Source organism: Hyaena hyaena, unplaced genomic scaffold, assembly GCF_003009895.1.
Source record: "Hyaena hyaena isolate Hyena2069 unplaced genomic scaffold, ASM300989v1 scaffold_246, whole genome shotgun sequence".
NCBI lineage: Eukaryota > Metazoa > Chordata > Mammalia > Carnivora > Hyaenidae > Hyaena > Hyaena hyaena.
Genome location: NW_024080877.1, coordinates 1550574 through 1567255, shown reverse-complemented (window position 1 = coordinate 1567255; position 16682 = coordinate 1550574). Strand labels below are relative to the sequence as shown.

Genomic DNA, 16682 nt, shown 5'->3' with positions numbered 1-16682 from the left:
AAAGAAATTATTTTATTTTTAGAGAGAACAAGTGGGGGAGGGTTAGAAAGAGAGGGAAACAAAATCCTAAGGGGATGGGAGATGGGCTCCACCTCATGAGCCATGAACTCCTGACCTGAACTGAAATCAAGTCAGATGTTTAACCCACCTAGCCATGCAGGTGCCCATCCCCAAGAGTTTCTAAAAGGTGTATAAGAATGATAAAGTGAGACATATGAGAAATTATTGATGGTGTTTATCTGTAGAAGACTGAGCCTTTTTTTCCACTTCATATCCGTCTATGCATTTTGAATTTTGTATTGATCATGACTTACTTTAATTTAAAAAGTGATTTTAAAAATAAATTCTGGTATATCTCTGTGATCGGGAAAACTGTCAGTCTATCTCATGATTTTGAAATGGGTGGTACTCTTTTTTCTTTAATTTTTTTTACATTTATTTATTTTTGAGAGACAGAATGAGGCAGAGCATGAACAGAGGAAGGGCAGAGATAGAAAGAGACACAGAATCTGAAGCAGGCTCTAGGCTCTGAGCTAGTCATCAGCACAGAGCCCGACGGGGGGCTCAAACCCACAAACTGTGAGATCATGGCCTGAGCCAAAGTCGGACGCGCAACTGACTGAGCCACCCAGGTGCCCCTAAATTGGTGGTACTCTTCACCAAGAATCTGGGGAAAGTGGAAATTACTATGAGCTGGAGGAGATAGGATAAACTTCATGGAAAATTTGGGGGCAAATCTTAAAGTATGAGGAAGGTTTGGATACTGATATAGACAATGGAAGAGCATAGCAGAAGGAAGGATAATATTAGGTGAAAATACATACAGTGTATACTTTGGTTAGTCTAGTCTTCTTGCTAATTGTACAAATCTGTTAATTTTTACTTTATATTTCCCAATTACTCTTTATATTCCTATGTATAGGACTTGAAAATATTCTGCAATGGCAATCAATTTCATAGAACTTCACTTTCATTGTTCCACATTAATTAGTTATTTAATCAATTGATTTTAACGTGGCTTTCATGTCACAATTTTGAAACCGTGAAATAAGGATACTATACTGTGTGTTTGCTTCACCCAGATAGCTACTTTAATAAGCTTAAGTTATAAGACTCTTCATTTCTTCTAGGTGAAATGTGTGACTGGAAATAATTTTGTTACCTTGCCACATACCTAATTCTTGTTCAACATTTTTAGTTATCTGTTCTTTTTTTTCCGTTACTTGTAAAGATCATTTGACTACTACAATTATTTTTATAGATTCTTTTTGCCTGTTTGTCACTTATATCAGCTCTTAATTCCCCAACTTTTCTCTTTAATTACTTATTTTTCTTAAAAACTCTCAAACTAAGCTCTTAATAACAAAGCAAGTATTTCCATAAATTATAAGTTAATAGAAATAGTGTCACTGTGTGCCTCTGTTCTATATATTACAGTAAAAGAATTATTTGAAGCAAATTAAATTTTAATTAAATGTCTCCAGTTATGTTTCTGGGATTTATTAAACATCTTTGTATTTAATACAAAATTTTTCCAAATCCCAACATGATTTTAACCCTTATTATTACTTCTGTCTTTTAACTGGTATTAGCATGATCTATTGTAACTGCATTTGATTTTTACCATGAATGCATAGTTTTTTAATCACTTTCTAAAACTGATTATGTAAACATAGTAGTCCATATAGCTGAATTTGCCACACATGACCATTAATCATATATATGTTGTGTTTGATATTTTTAGTCTCATGTATTACTTAGTAATAAAAATATAAAATAAAATTATTGAAGGAAGGCATTAGTTTTTTTTATTGCTTTTGAAGTTCCAACTAAAATTCTAATTTGGACTTTAAGAAGCTTAATAAATACTACTTTATCACAGTATCTTTATGTTATATAATAGATCTTAACATCATTTTCATTTCAAAAAGAAAAGTAAAGCCACATAATTCCTCATTTCCTGCTGCAAGCATTACCCAAATTTCTTCATCTAAATATTAAGACCTACAGACTAATTTTCATACAAATCAGTTGCTACTTGCTACATTATCTTAACATATGTGTACTCTTCCTATCTTACTTTTACCTCGCATGTTAAGAGTATGCCATTTATGAAAGACTGCTGAATAATTTTTTTCTAATACTTCAAACATCCCATATTATTTTATACAAGTTATTCAAGAGATAGCAGGTTTTATAAAATGATTGGGAAGCTCACGTTTGCTAAATTACATAGATCCAAGATTTATACTTTATATTATTAAACATTATCATAACATTAAACTAATATTGTGATCTTAAAAGGACAAAACAACAACAAAAAAGAATTTTTAATGTTGTGATTTACCACATATTGGGATAAATATGGAAGCAGTTAGCTCATGGTCATGTAACAGAAGCTAGTAATCATAGTATCATGTTGTATTTATAAATCAAAACTTACCCATTTTACCTACATTGCTCAATGTGAATAAAACATAAATTATAAAAAATAATTCAGATGACTAAATAAACTGGTATTTTGGTAAGAATTTTATCCTTTTACAATTTATTTCCTATGAATATTAAAGTGTGCTACATATATTCAGTTTTTTTATTTTTGTAAATTTTCAGTTGCACATTTTATTTTTCACATTCTTAAAAATTGTTTTTAGATATTTCCTTCTACACACATGTATACATGTATATATATAAATGTTATATGTGTGTATATATGTATATATATAAGAGAAGACTATGCAGTAAAAATTCAGTGTAGCGTTTCCTAATCTACTAAAGTACATTTCTCTTTTTACCCTTCGTTGACTACTTGTGATCTGCTAGAGGAAGGAGGCATTTAGCAGACCTTCCAACCCAAGCCATCAAGGACAAGCCATTTTCGGCGCAAGCCTGGTAGAACATCAAGTCAGGGACCCAACTGATAAACATCATTTTGGTGGACTTGGCTTTTTCTTTATATTCTCTTTTCATTGTTCCTCTATAATTCATCTTTATAAGTTAATACTTAAGGTTGTTCTAATGCAGACAGATTCTAGTGTCTTTGTTCATTTTTCTGGTTAATCTTCAGTTTTAAATTTTCTCATTTCCATAGGCATTGTTCACAGTGATCCTATTATAAGTAGCTTCATGTTGGCTTATAAACATTCTCCAACTTAAATTGGAATAAAATGAATTTGGAGTTTGGATTTAGAGAGAAAATTGCCAGATTACCTTTTTATGACTGCTTTCAGCATTTGATAAAAATTTTTAGTTTTTATATCTTTGAGGTAAGGACAAACTATAGTCTAGCCCAGGCTTATTTTATTATTGATTCTTTCCCTGTGTTTCTTTTCTTATCCATACTAATTATGCATATTCCATTTTTAAACCTATTTATGTAAGTTTACGTTTTTAAATATGAAAAGTCTGCAGAACTATGGTATTATTTTCTTTTAGGTATATCTTATAAGATCAAAATAGTTATTCAGTGGTGAACAGAAATATTTCTCTAGTATGATTTGTCTTGGCAGCTTATTTTAAATACTTTAGAAACTAAAGGTTATCTGATCAAATGAATTCATTCCTTTCTTAAAGAAATTTTAGTGGCAACATTATTGAGATTCAATTCATACACCACACAGTTCACAAATTTAAATTATACAACTTGGGCCTTTTTAGTATATTTACAATATTGTACAATGTTGTACATCAGTCACTACCTACTTTCAGAACATTTTCATCACCCCAGAAAGAAACCCTATACCTTTTAGCAGTCACTCCATTCCCCTCTACTCCAAGTCCATGGCAACCACTAATCTTCTTATCATTGTGGACTTACCTATTCTGGACATTTCATATACATAGAATCATACAGTACATGGATATTTGTGTCTGACTTTCACTTAGCATAATGTTTTCAAGGTTCACCCATCTTGTATCATGTGCAGAATTTCATTCCTTTTTATGGCCAAATAACATTCCAGTGTATGGAATACATTCCATATATTCCAGATATACATTTTGTATATCTGTTTGTCAATTCGTGAGAGTCCATTCTTTTTGAGTCAAATATTAATCTTCAGTGACAAGAAGCCTGAATATAGTTTAGTACTGATCAGTCTTTGATGTATGTTTTAGATATTAAAACTTTGTGTTTTAAAAAAAGATTTTGTAATTCTGTTTAATAGTTCTAAAAGATTTAAGCTTGCCTTTCAAAATTCTACAAAATTTTTTATTCTAAAACAGATCTGGCTTCAAAAAGTATTGGATGAGGGATTGTGTATAGTATCTGGAAGTTAAGAGGCAAGGAGAATTTGGTCATCTACAGAGAATATTCAATTTATCCTTTTTCCTAGGTAGCATTCACCAGACCCTTCTTTCCTTCTCTATATATGTCTAAATGAAGGACACCCTTATTGAGAATAATTTTATATCTGTCTTACTTTCTTCATCTAATTGGTCAGTATGCCCAGTGGATTCTATCTTATTAAAACCTCTTAATTCATTCTCCCTTTTCTGTCTTCGCCTCTAGAAACTGAGTTCATTTTTCGCCCAAGTGGCACATTTATTAGCGTTAAACATAATACCCTTCTCTTCCCTGACCCCAGAAAGCTGTGCCCACAAAGTCCCAGGCTCCTGAAGCAGGGTCCCTCTGACCCATTTCTGAAACAAACTCTCAGGCTTTGGCAATAGCCTGACTTGCCCTCAGGGCTGTGAGCTGCTGAATCTTCTGGCTTATCATCTCCATGACAGCATGTTTCTTGGTAATGCTTCTCCTGCAGCGTTGGCTGCATTTTCTCCACTTGCTTGGTGAAGAAATCTGTCTTCCTCTTACAAAAGTCCTTGTCTTCTTCATTTGTCTTTCTTGCATAGTAGCCTGTTCCCATGTTGATGAGTACATGTTTCATATTATGTACTTTCCCAGGGACATACATAGGACTCGTCAGTGGGACGAGTCATTCTTTCCCCTCATTGTTCTTGTTTGGCTTGTGGCTTCCACATACTTGGTCTGCACCACCTTGATCTGGGCATTGGACATGGACAAGAACTCCACTTCCTGGTCCACTTGGTTCTTGAGCATTTCTAGCCGCAGCTGCTCAGTGATGTTAACATGATGCCATGTTGGGAAGCAAGTTCATTTTTGTTATAGATATTATATAGCAGTTTTTTTTTTTTACATCCATCAGTGGTTTACTATACATCAAGTAGAGAATTCTAATCAAATTATACTTTAACATTCTGTATATTTGTCTCTTTTCCAGCCACTGGCCTGTAAATTCCTAGAAAACATGAACTGTCACTTATTTCTTGACTTTTTTCTACAGTAGCTGGCAAAGAGTTTATACTCATCTGTTTGCTGAAGAAATAATGAATGAATGAGTAGAGTAAATAAACATTATCGTTTAAGCTATATTGTTAAGAATTATATCATAAAACTTATTTATTTTACTTATATATTTGAGAAGAGAGCGTGCATGCAAATAGGGGAGAGGTCGGGGGATAGAATCTCACCCAGGCTCCATGCTCAGGGCCTGATGCAGGGCTTGATCCCCCGACCCTGGTATCATGACCTGAGCCAAAAGCAAGAGTCAGATCCTCAACCAACTGACGCACCTAGGTGCCCCAAACAAAATTTATTTTAAATGTAAACTAACATTTAATACACGTAATAAGGACATTCAAATGGTTTCACTGCTAGTAAGAGACCTGCTCATTTAATTTGCTTTTAATTACATGGAGAGAAAATGATTTGACAATAGTGAGCAATAGTAAATCTAAAATGATGACATTTTAAAAATACTTGACTTTGTGGCCAAATGAATTTTTAAATGTATGTAGAAAAGTAACTCTTAAGTTACAGCAAAAAAAAGTAGGTGCCAAACTGCTTTTATGATTTCATCTTTTGGAGTTCTCTTTCTTCTATGCTTTTGTAATGAGCTGTTTTTAATTTCTAAATAAGAAAATTTGGGGGCACCTAGATGCGTCAGTTGGTTGAATATCAGACTATTTCAGCTTGGGTCTTGATCTCAGGGTTGTGAGTTTGAGCCCATGTTGGGCTCCATGCTGAGCTGGGAGCCTACTTAAAAAAAAATGATGGGGGCAGTGCCTTGGTGGCTCAGTAGGTTAAGCATCCAACTTTTTTTTTTTTTTAATGTTTTATTTATTTCTGAGAGAGAGAGCATGAGCAGGGGAGGGTCAGAGAGAGAGGGAGACACAATCTGAAACAGGCTCCAGGCTCTGAGCTAGCTGTCAGCACAGAGCCTGATGCGGGGCTGGAACCCATTAACCGTGAGATCATGACCTGAGCCGAAGTCGGACGCTTAACCGACTGAGCCACCCAGGCGCCCCTAAGCATCTAACTCTTAACTTCAGTTGAGATCATGATCTCATGGTTTGTGAGTTCAAGCCCAGTATCAAACTCCACTGTGACAGTGTAAAGCCTGCTTGGGATACTTTCTCTCTCTCTCTCTCTCTCTCTCTGCCCTTCCTCGGTTTGTGTGTACTCATACACTCTCTCTCTTTGTCTCTCTCTCTCAAAATCAAAAATAAACTTTAAAAAAAACTATTTTGCTCAAGAAAATTTGGGATAGGATCATACTCTTTTAATTTTGACTTTTTGAAAGGTATTTGAGACTTCTAGGAGTTCCTTTTGATTAGATAAATGCAACTTACAGATTTGATAATGATCGTCTGAAGGCAAATTTACAGGCTTCATAGGAATTTTATGCTTCTCATTAATTGTATGGTCACCGTATAGTTCCTAGGATAGTCATTTACTCATCTGCCTTGGATGCTCTTAAGGGGAAGAAATATTTAACTACGCAGTTACTATTTTTTTTTTAATTATAAGCTTAAATCGATGTCATTACTGCCTTTAGCACTATGAACTCCTTGGAAAACTGATCTTTTAGGTCAGGGTTCACCAAACTGTCTCTGTGAAAGGTCTGTAGTAAATAATTATAAGTTTCACAGTCCAGCATGTCCCCGGCACTACTCAAATGTGGTATTAAGGTGTGAAGGAGCATTAAGCAATACATTAACAAATGAGGATAGCTGTGTTCCAGCTCTAGTTATGAGCACTGAAATTTGAATTTTATATAATTTTCAGATGTCATAGAAGTTTTTCTGATGCTTTTAGACCATTTAGAAATGTAAATACCATTCTTGGCTCGCAGGTCATACAAAAGCAGGTGACAGACCAGATTTCTTTTCTGGGCTGAAGTTTGCTAGCCTCTACTCTAAATGGTTAAATCCACCAGTTGGAAAATCTGCTTTAGGTAATGCATTCTTAAACTCCTCCACTACCAAGTCTTTCACACCATTTCAAAGTTCTTAGTAATTTGAGCATATGCTTGATGACAAAAGATGTTCAATTTGTAGCCAGCAGCTTCTGTGTAACTCCAGTAATGTTGTTTCTCAGTCCTACTTCACAAGTATCTCACGGAAGTAAATAAAATTTTTTTCATCACTGCCTGCTGTGAAACTAACTGTCTTTTGTAAAGATGATGCAGTGTGATATAATGGAAATAGAAGTGGGGGGCTTAGAAATCAGACTGTAACCCTCTTTCAACCACTACCTACAGTGGTCACATTTCTCAAACGTCTGAGGCTCCATTTTCTCACCTGTTCATATTGAGGAAGTGTTCAGAGGTCATATTATAATATATGAAATCACTGACATATGAAAATCACTGGGAAAGTAAAAAGTGTAACATAAATATGCCATTGTGGTAGTGGTTGCACTCTTTATGGACTCTTACATATGATTTCTGGTAGAGCTCCCTGTGCTGATATAGCCCCCTTAAAGATTAGGAATAGATTAAGGATTGCACATAAATCTTTTCCAGGCATGTTGCCTCCATATTCTCACACTTCTAAGCTACTTTTCTCTTTTAACTATATAGATCTCTCAGGTTCATTACTAATAGTACTCCTGTCACTACGCTGTGAGAGCAGATACTGTTTTGTCCTTGCATATCTCCAGGACTCAAAACAATGTCTGGAATATATTGAGTCTCCTATATAGTTTCTGAGTTGAATTAGTAATTCAAATAATCCCATATGTTTACTTGATTTTTGTTATCAAAAGGAATGTAGAAAGCTCAACATAAATGTTTTTAAATGAATAAAATAAAATGCATAGGATTACAAAGAAAGATTGACTTTATTCAACTTTACTGAAATGTAGTTCTATTCATAGATAACCCATCGTTCTTAAAATATGCAAGAATTTTTAACTGGTTATCGGGAAACAGAAAATCCATAACTATAAGTTGCAAAGTTAATAAAATGTAAAACAATTGCATACTTTATTTGGTCTTTTCTTTAAAAAAAATCTTTACTCTGCACTTATATATTATTTAAAAAAACAATGGATTTTTTTTTAAATCTGTTAAAAAAACAGATACAACAAGGAAAGCAGACTTTATTTTTTTAAAACATTTATTATTGAGAAACAGAGAGAGACAGAGCATGAGCATGGGAGGCATGGAGAGAGGGGGAGACACAGAATCCAAAGCAAGGTCCAGGCTCCGAACTGTCAGCACAGAGCCTGACATGAGGCTCGAACCCATGAGCAGTGAGACCATGACCTGAGCCAAAGTCAGTCACTCAACCAACTGAGCCACCCAGGCTCCCCTAGGAAAACAGGTTTAGTAAGTTCATTCAGAAAGCTCATTTTTCCCAGAAGGTACTGTCATGGAATTGACAGGTGGGGAAAAAAGTAAGAGGCATGGCTTTGGTGATTTCAGCTTTCTCCAGAGTAAGGCCATTGATGGTGACTCCCAGTCATGTGTCCAGATTTTAGAATACCGGAAAAGAAACCATACTGATCCAGCTTGGATCACAGATGCATGCCTGAATTAGCCAAGGTCAGAGGTTGGAATTATGTAGTAGAGATATCAGCACTGAAGTCCCTTGTATGGTAGCAGGATGAGCTGGAAAGCCACCTCAAGAGATATATATGTAGACTTACTAATCAGCTTCTAGGAAATAGTACTTTTTTTATACTTAGTAATTTTTTAAGAAGAAACATTTCACTGCAGGACAACTTTGTCTATTGACAGTTTGACTACCTTTATAATTATGAATTTTAATATATGCCAAGTCACCCGCTGCTATGTTGATAAATTGCTTAATATCATATATTACAGCCAGTATAATGTAGTGGCACTATAGCATAGATGTTAAGACTGTGGACCCTTGAGTGAGACTTGCATGGCTTCATCTCTCATATCACTTAAGTAACTATAAAAGTTTGGACAAGTTATTCAGTCTCTGCCCGTCATTTTTATTGGCTGTAAAACAGTTTATCAGTGAGCTCTGGCTGTAGTACACATCCTAATAGCTCATTGGCATACAACAATAAGCTTGTAGTTTTTGCTCAGGAGACTGCGGGTAAGTTGAAGTAGGTATGATCTAGGCTGGGCTCAAGTGGACATGGATCCAAGTGGAGGATGGATCTAAGTCTGAGCCATATGTCACTCATCTTCCTTGGAGCTAACCAAAGCATTTTTGTTCCGGGATGAAAAGCAAGATAATAGGGGAAGAAGTGCAACTGCACAAGCATATTTCAAAGCTCTTTTTGCATGATGTCTGCTTTTATCCCATTGGTTAAAGCAAGTCTCATGGCCAAGCCCAAAGTTGAAGAGAGGAGAGTTACACTAGTTATACTAGTGTATACTAGTATACACTAGTATATTTTCTCAAGTTAGACTAGAGAAAGGGAGGAATGATCCAATATACCACAGGGGGTAATATTACTATCTATCTTATGGAATTATTGTAAGTTGTAAAGACTTAGAATAGCGCTGGGCACAGAGTAAATGCTCAATAAATACTTGTTATTATTGGGCATACTCTTATGAAGAAACTCAAACAAAAGCTCAAGATTTCATATATGTGACATAAGATGTATTTGACACAAATGACATTTCATTGGCATTGAGCAGACATGCTATTTTTAATTTAAAACTGGTCTCTATTTTTGTTATTTTGATTAGATAAGCAAGATTATGTGTCTTTCAGACTGGTCAGCCAATTTCTGGGATAGTGAGAGTGAGAACTAGCTCAGTTATTTTAACTGTTAGAATCATAGAACTACTAAAGATCATTGAGTTCTATCCTCTTGTTTCACAGATAATGCATTCATCCAAGAATGGTGAGCGACCTAAATGAAAGAGAAAGAGCTAGATGGATGGATGAATGATAAATAGATAAGGAATTAAATAGAAGATGGGAATGCAAGGATGATAAAACCTAGATCCCTAGAGTTCTAGTCGAAAACTCTTGCCACTGTATCACACAGCCCAAGTGTTGTTTCCTGCAGTTTTATTGAAATGCCACTTACCATATTTTTTCCTTTAGGGAAACTTAAAAGAAGAAATAATTTTAAGAAGCTTTTAAAATATATTTTTTTACTATTCTTTCAATTGAGAAGAAATATATTCTTATAGGTTAGGATTTAATTATAATGTAAAAAAGCAAAAACAACTAATACTTACAGAAACCATCATTTATCCACTTAACTAAAAATTGAGTATCTGTTAGGCACTGAGCATACAACAGGAAAAAAAAAAAATCTCTGGCCTGATGAGTATACCCATGGTCATTCCTTTGTGCTTCATGCAAGAGGGGCAATAAACAAACAAGTTAATATGTAGGATATTCCACAGTCTCTTATGTACAATTCCAAAATCAAAAAGCTCTGAAACTGAAGGTGTTTATAATTCATATTGTGGTAAAACCTGACATAATCTTAACTTGTTTAATTAACAACAACTTGTATGAAGCTGTTGTCTTTTTTAAAATCCCACTTAGAATGAATATATGTTTTGCTGAAGATATATTAACATACTAGACTTCTCAGATACGGAAAGAGAAGTGACATATTACCTAATTACAATACATGTGCCATATTACCTTTAAAAACTCAAATAGTACTTAATTCCAAAAACATATCTGGTCCCTGTAAGGATTATGTTGGGCTAATTAACATGTACAAATTATAAATACCATGAATGAAAGTGAAGGAGATACAGGTATAAAGAATGGACTCCTATTGGGAAGGAGGGGTGAGTGATGGAGGTTGCTTGACTAGAGTAAAAAGAGAGGCATCTCTGGAGGGTAACTTTTTTTTTTTCTTTTGAGAGAGAAAGAGAGTGCAAGCCAAGTAGAGGGGCAGAGAGAGAGAGAGAGAGAGAATCTTAAGTAGGCTCTGTTTTCAGTGCTGAGCTTAACACAGTGCTCCATCCCAAAACCTGAGCCGAAATCAAGAGTCAGACATTCAACAGACTGAGCCACCCAGACACCCTGGGAGGTGACTTTTGAGGAGATTCTTGAAACATGCAGTGGAGCTCTCAAGAGAAAAGAAAGTGTTTCAGTTACTGGGAACAAACATGTGGCTATCTGGGGAAAAGTGTTCCAATCTGAGGAAAGACCAAGGTCAAAGACATAAACCAGGAGTGGGCTTAATATATGTGAGGAAGAACAAGAAGGCCACTAAGGCTCTAGAATGAATACCAAGCAAGAAGAGAGTTATGAGATAGGCTGACAGCTAAACACGGGCCAAATCATGTAGTTTAGGATAAGACTTTAACACAACTGTTGTGGGAAATCTTTGGAAGATTTGATCAAAGGAATGTCTAAAGTACAATTTTCTTTTTAAAAATATCACTCTTTTACTTTGAATAATAAAAATACCTTTTTTTTTTTTTTTTGCTATATGGATAATTGTTGTAGTAAGGATTTGGAAAAATAAAGGACTGGCTCTGTGTGAAATTCAGAAATTTAATGGTATAATTTAATTTATTAATAGAATAATACCTTAGTCATACTTTAATAAAATATTTCCTTTAGCAAATGCTGCACTATGAATTTATCTAAATATTATCAAACTATTGTGGTTTTTGTTTGTTGTTTCTAGAATTTTCTCTAAGCATTAAGGCTGAGAAATTAGCTTGGTCATGATAACATTTTTCTAAATCTCCCTTCCTTTTCCAAAGATTATTCTCTTCTACCTGCTGAGAGACAACTTGAAGAAAGAGCCCTAAACTTGGAGTAACAAGAACTGTTTTCTCATACTAGCTCTGTCACTAATTGGCTGTAACTTTGGTTGAGTTGTTTAACCTCTTGGATTTCAGTTCCCTATAATGCAAAGTTTGGGGATTGAATCATCTGATTGGCATAGCTCTTTCTTGCTTGCAGTCATAAATTTAGCAAATCTTGTATATAAGGCTAAAATTCTATGATTCTTAAGAGAACTCATAACATCTCAAAACGTCCTTAAATGTGAATCTAAAGAAACACAGAGTAACTGGCTATCTGTTCAGAATTGGTAAATTCACTCCTGTTTCCTTTTTAACAGGACCAAGGAAATAAATACCAGAAGCCAAGAGCACAGAATATTTTCTTTCATCAGTCCATAGAACCCTGATACTTCTCTAATTCCATCACACACAAAGGATTGACCACCTTGGCAGATGGCCACAAAGGATGTCAACAATTTTTTGGAGGCAAGCAATGAAATATTTATACTATCAGCTTTCTGTTGTTAAGTATGTAGAACCAAGTAGTAATATCTTGCCTTTTAATGAAAAAATAGTGTTCTCTAATATAGCAATTGTATATATGAAGTATAGCTAATATAGCTATTTCTATATAGTTAAGCTATTTCTCTCTTCTTCTTTGCCTTTTTTCCTGAGCATCATTGCATGTCAAAAATTACAGTAAGCTGCTTTTACGTTTTGTATTTCATAGTACAGAGCTGCATTAAATCCCTAAATACAAAATAAAAATTTAAGTAACAGAAATTAAGTACCCATGTTTAAAAACAGTGCTGTTTGTATCCATCTTGGACACATCTATCATCTAACGACAAATACCAAATAGTTTGGGGGATTACAATTATTTTTTATTTGATTGGAATGATCCACACTGTTTATGAATTTTTTTGTTTAATTCCAGCATTTTTTTCTTGCTTATTTTTAACAACTATTCTGAAGTGCTCCAAAATCTTGGAAAGTCATCCCTTTACATTCCTCACAGCTTTATATTTTGTGAGAATCCTGCATCAAAAGAACTCATGGAACTTTTAGTTCCTTTCTCAGCAGCTCTTATTGCTCTTGGAAGAATAGTCAGCCAAGGATTGTGGACCACAGTGCCGTCTTCAAATTGAAATTAATTACATTACCAGTTAAAGGGAAAGTTTGCTTGGAAAGAAATTGACTGTACTTTAAAGAAAAGAAATTATAAATATAAGGAATCTGCCTTTGCCACCTTCGTGAAGTATAAAACCTTAAGTAGACGAATATAAAATGAAATGAAAATAAACTCATAAAAATTTAAGTAGAATGCTCTAAAATTGAATTTTTCAAAGGATTTTATACAAACAAAGAAACTGTAGATATGCTCAGAATTTTTTATTTAGTACTAATTCAACTCATAGGCCTGAGGTCATCGAGCAAGTGAGTCTGCTTTTTAAGTTGTACATAGAGGAACACTTTCTAAGTAAAGGAAGATATAAATGTTTAAAAAGCCCAGTGTAGAGCTTCTGAGTTTTCTTTCAGTAACTAAAGTCAGAATTAATTCTTGCTTTTCTGTGGGGGAAAATTTCATCTAATTACATTCAAATTATTCTGCCAAATTTTTGGACAGCAAATCCTGATCACCAAAGAAAGGAAAAAGCAGCTGTGTTGCCCTTGCCTCACAGTTGCAAGAATAGCATTATTATGCAGTCCCTGGGCTTATAGAACTAAGAGTGGCTATCCATGGCTGCCTTCTGGCAAAGACACACCTAACCCATTCTGAACTGCTGGCAATGTATGCCTTCTGTTCCTAAGGATCCTTAAAGAAATAGTTTCCACTGCTTCCTTTAACAAACCAATCTAGTATAAGAGCTCTCTGGGGTAGGTAGTTCTTATAACCCTCTGCGCACTTTTAGGGATTGTTTCAAAAACATGTTTTCATAGAATTATACTTTAATCATGATGTAAATCTTTTCTTAGTTTGATCTAATCAACTTAACTATTTTAAGAAAATACTTAAAATTGACCATTGCTACATTAGTAGCAATAGTTTCCATAAACACTACTCCATAAGAAGCCTATTTTTTGTCAAGTTTTTTTCCCTAATACTTCCTTTTTTAACACATTCATATATCATATCCTATTTTGGTCTTAAGTGTTTCTTTAAACAAAGCAATATATCTTTTTTTAAAAAATGTTATTTATTTATTTTGAGAGAGAGAGAGAATGGGAATAGGGTAGGGACAGAGAGAGAATCCCAAGCGGGCTCTGCACTGTCAGAGGTACCTCAGAGCCTCCCAGATACCCTGAAAGCAACATATCTTCTGTCAGATAGCTCTGATTTATATTTCTAACACATTATATTAAAAACCAGCCCTTTGTTCTCTTTGAATTGCATTATATTTATGACCATGTTGTTAATAAGATACAAATATTTGTAATTCTAGTCAAAAGTGCTATTTAATTTATCTCCCATATTTTAAGGCTTATTTGAATATTATAGTTGTAAAAACTTTTAGTACCTAGAAAGACAATTAGAGCCTACCAGGTATAACTTATAATTCCACTATATAATAATGCAAATTCAAGGAACATGTTAACACTAACCACCACTCTGACACACCTACCACTCTCTGTGACCATAGATAAATTATTGATTCTCTTTACCCCAAGTTTGTAAATCTTTAAAATTTGAATGATAATAATAATACAGTTTTAAGAATTAAGTAGATAAATGATATAAGTAAAAATCTTAGGTATTTAACATTTGTCCTAGTTCATAATTCAATACATAGGTGATATAGTTATTCTACTTTTTGCAAAATGATTGAAAACAGATTTCCTCATGGTAAGCTCAACTCTTACAAAAGAAATAATTAATTCATCCGTTATTCTCATGCCAAATTTGTTTTATATCATTATATTGTTGTACTGGCATTAAATTTTTTTTATTGATGTTTCCCAACAATCAGCTTATGTTTAAACATGTGAAAATGCAGTTTATCAAAAAAAATCACTATTTAAAATCATAGTTGTTAGAAAAAATGATTGTTAACCTTTGAGTCTATGAAAACTATACATTCCAAACTTTGCAGGTAATTTTACTTGAGTATTTATCAACTCACTGCCTGCTCTAAAATTTTAACTTTGTATCAACCGCTATTATTTGGAGAACTATTCCGTGTGCAAGACAGAATGGTTTGAAGAATTTTCTTCTTGGGATTAAGTTCTTTTATGTGTACATTGATCAGATGCTTAGTCTGAGAAACTGATATTTCCACTAAAAAAATAAAAGTAAGCAGGCAGTTTGGACCTTTATATTAGTTTCCTAGGTTTGCTATAACAAATTACCACAAACTGGGTGGTTTAAATTTTGAAAAAGTTATTTTCTCACAGTTCTTGAAGCTGAAAGTCCAAAATCAAGTTCTCTTCAGGGCCATGGTCTTTTAAAGGCTATAGGGAAAAATCTGTTACATGCCTTTCTCTTAGCTTTTGGTGTTGCCTGGCAATTCTTGGCATTCTTTCATTTATAAACTCATTATATCAATCTCTGCCTCACTTATCACATGGTTTTCTCCCTGTGTTTCTGTCTCTTATGCCTGGGGTAAGGGTCTGTTTCCTTCCTCTATCCTTGCCTTTGGCATCCTTCCCTCCCGTGGCAAGTCGTCTGGGTCAATTTGGGTCAGTCAGACTATAGCCCACCCTACATCAGCATGACCTCATCTTAACTTGATTACATCCACAAAGACCCTATATGCCAACAAGGTCATATTCAACTGTCAAGGATTAAGATTTAAACATATTTTGGGGGAGGTGACACAATTCAAACAATAACACTGTCATATATTTTTTTGAATTGAGAATAAATTTAGGGAAGAAAAATTGATTCTAAAAACACGAGAATTTTCTTTTCCTAGGAAAGAGGTTGTTTCACTTGTGACAAGATACGACCTACGAGTAGATGTACATATTTTGCTTATAATGATTTGGCACTACCATTCTTTGACCATAGATGGTTCCTGATAATACTTTTACCCAGCTACTCTAAAGCTCTATAATTCAAAGTTATAAAACAATGTCTATCATTTTGTTGGTTTACTTGAGGTCAGAGTTCAAATAATAATTTTACAGTTTGATGATTAAGGCTTGTATCTATAATACATATATCAACAAATGAGATTCCCTAAAGACTTTAGAGATGGCATAGTATTTGCATTTCTAATTGTACTGGTAGTTATATTTGTAAATGAACTGAGTTAGTTTTTCCTCTGGTAATCTTGATTTAAACCAGAGCTACTTTTTATTTTCATGGGTAAGAAATTCACTTTAAATTCAAATTAAGAAACATTGATCTTTCAAAATGAACATAGCCACTATATATTTTTAACACTAATTCTATAGCTTATTCTAATAAAGCTAATTCTAGTGAAGTCTTTCTAATAAATAACTTGGTATGTGATATATAGATCATCAGTACAGTTTTATTTTCTTTATGATCATTTCCCATATATTTAGATAATTATCACAAAATTTTTATACAATAAAACTTACAAAAGATGTACACTCTTATTTCAGAACTTAAGTGTAAGGATTTTATGTGTGTTTTCTTATCTTTGAGCTTCTAAAAAGGAAGGAATGTAAAGCATTATAAACTGTTTGGGGAGTAAAGATGGAGTAGGA

At 34.0% G+C, this 16682-nt stretch overlaps 1 pseudogene; it reads right to left on the bottom strand.

Moving 5' to 3' along the window:
• Positions 1-4654: 4654 nt before the first annotated feature.
• LOC120239999 lies at positions 4655-5095 on the bottom strand (annotated as a pseudogene).
• Positions 5096-16682: the final 11587 nt, after the last annotated feature.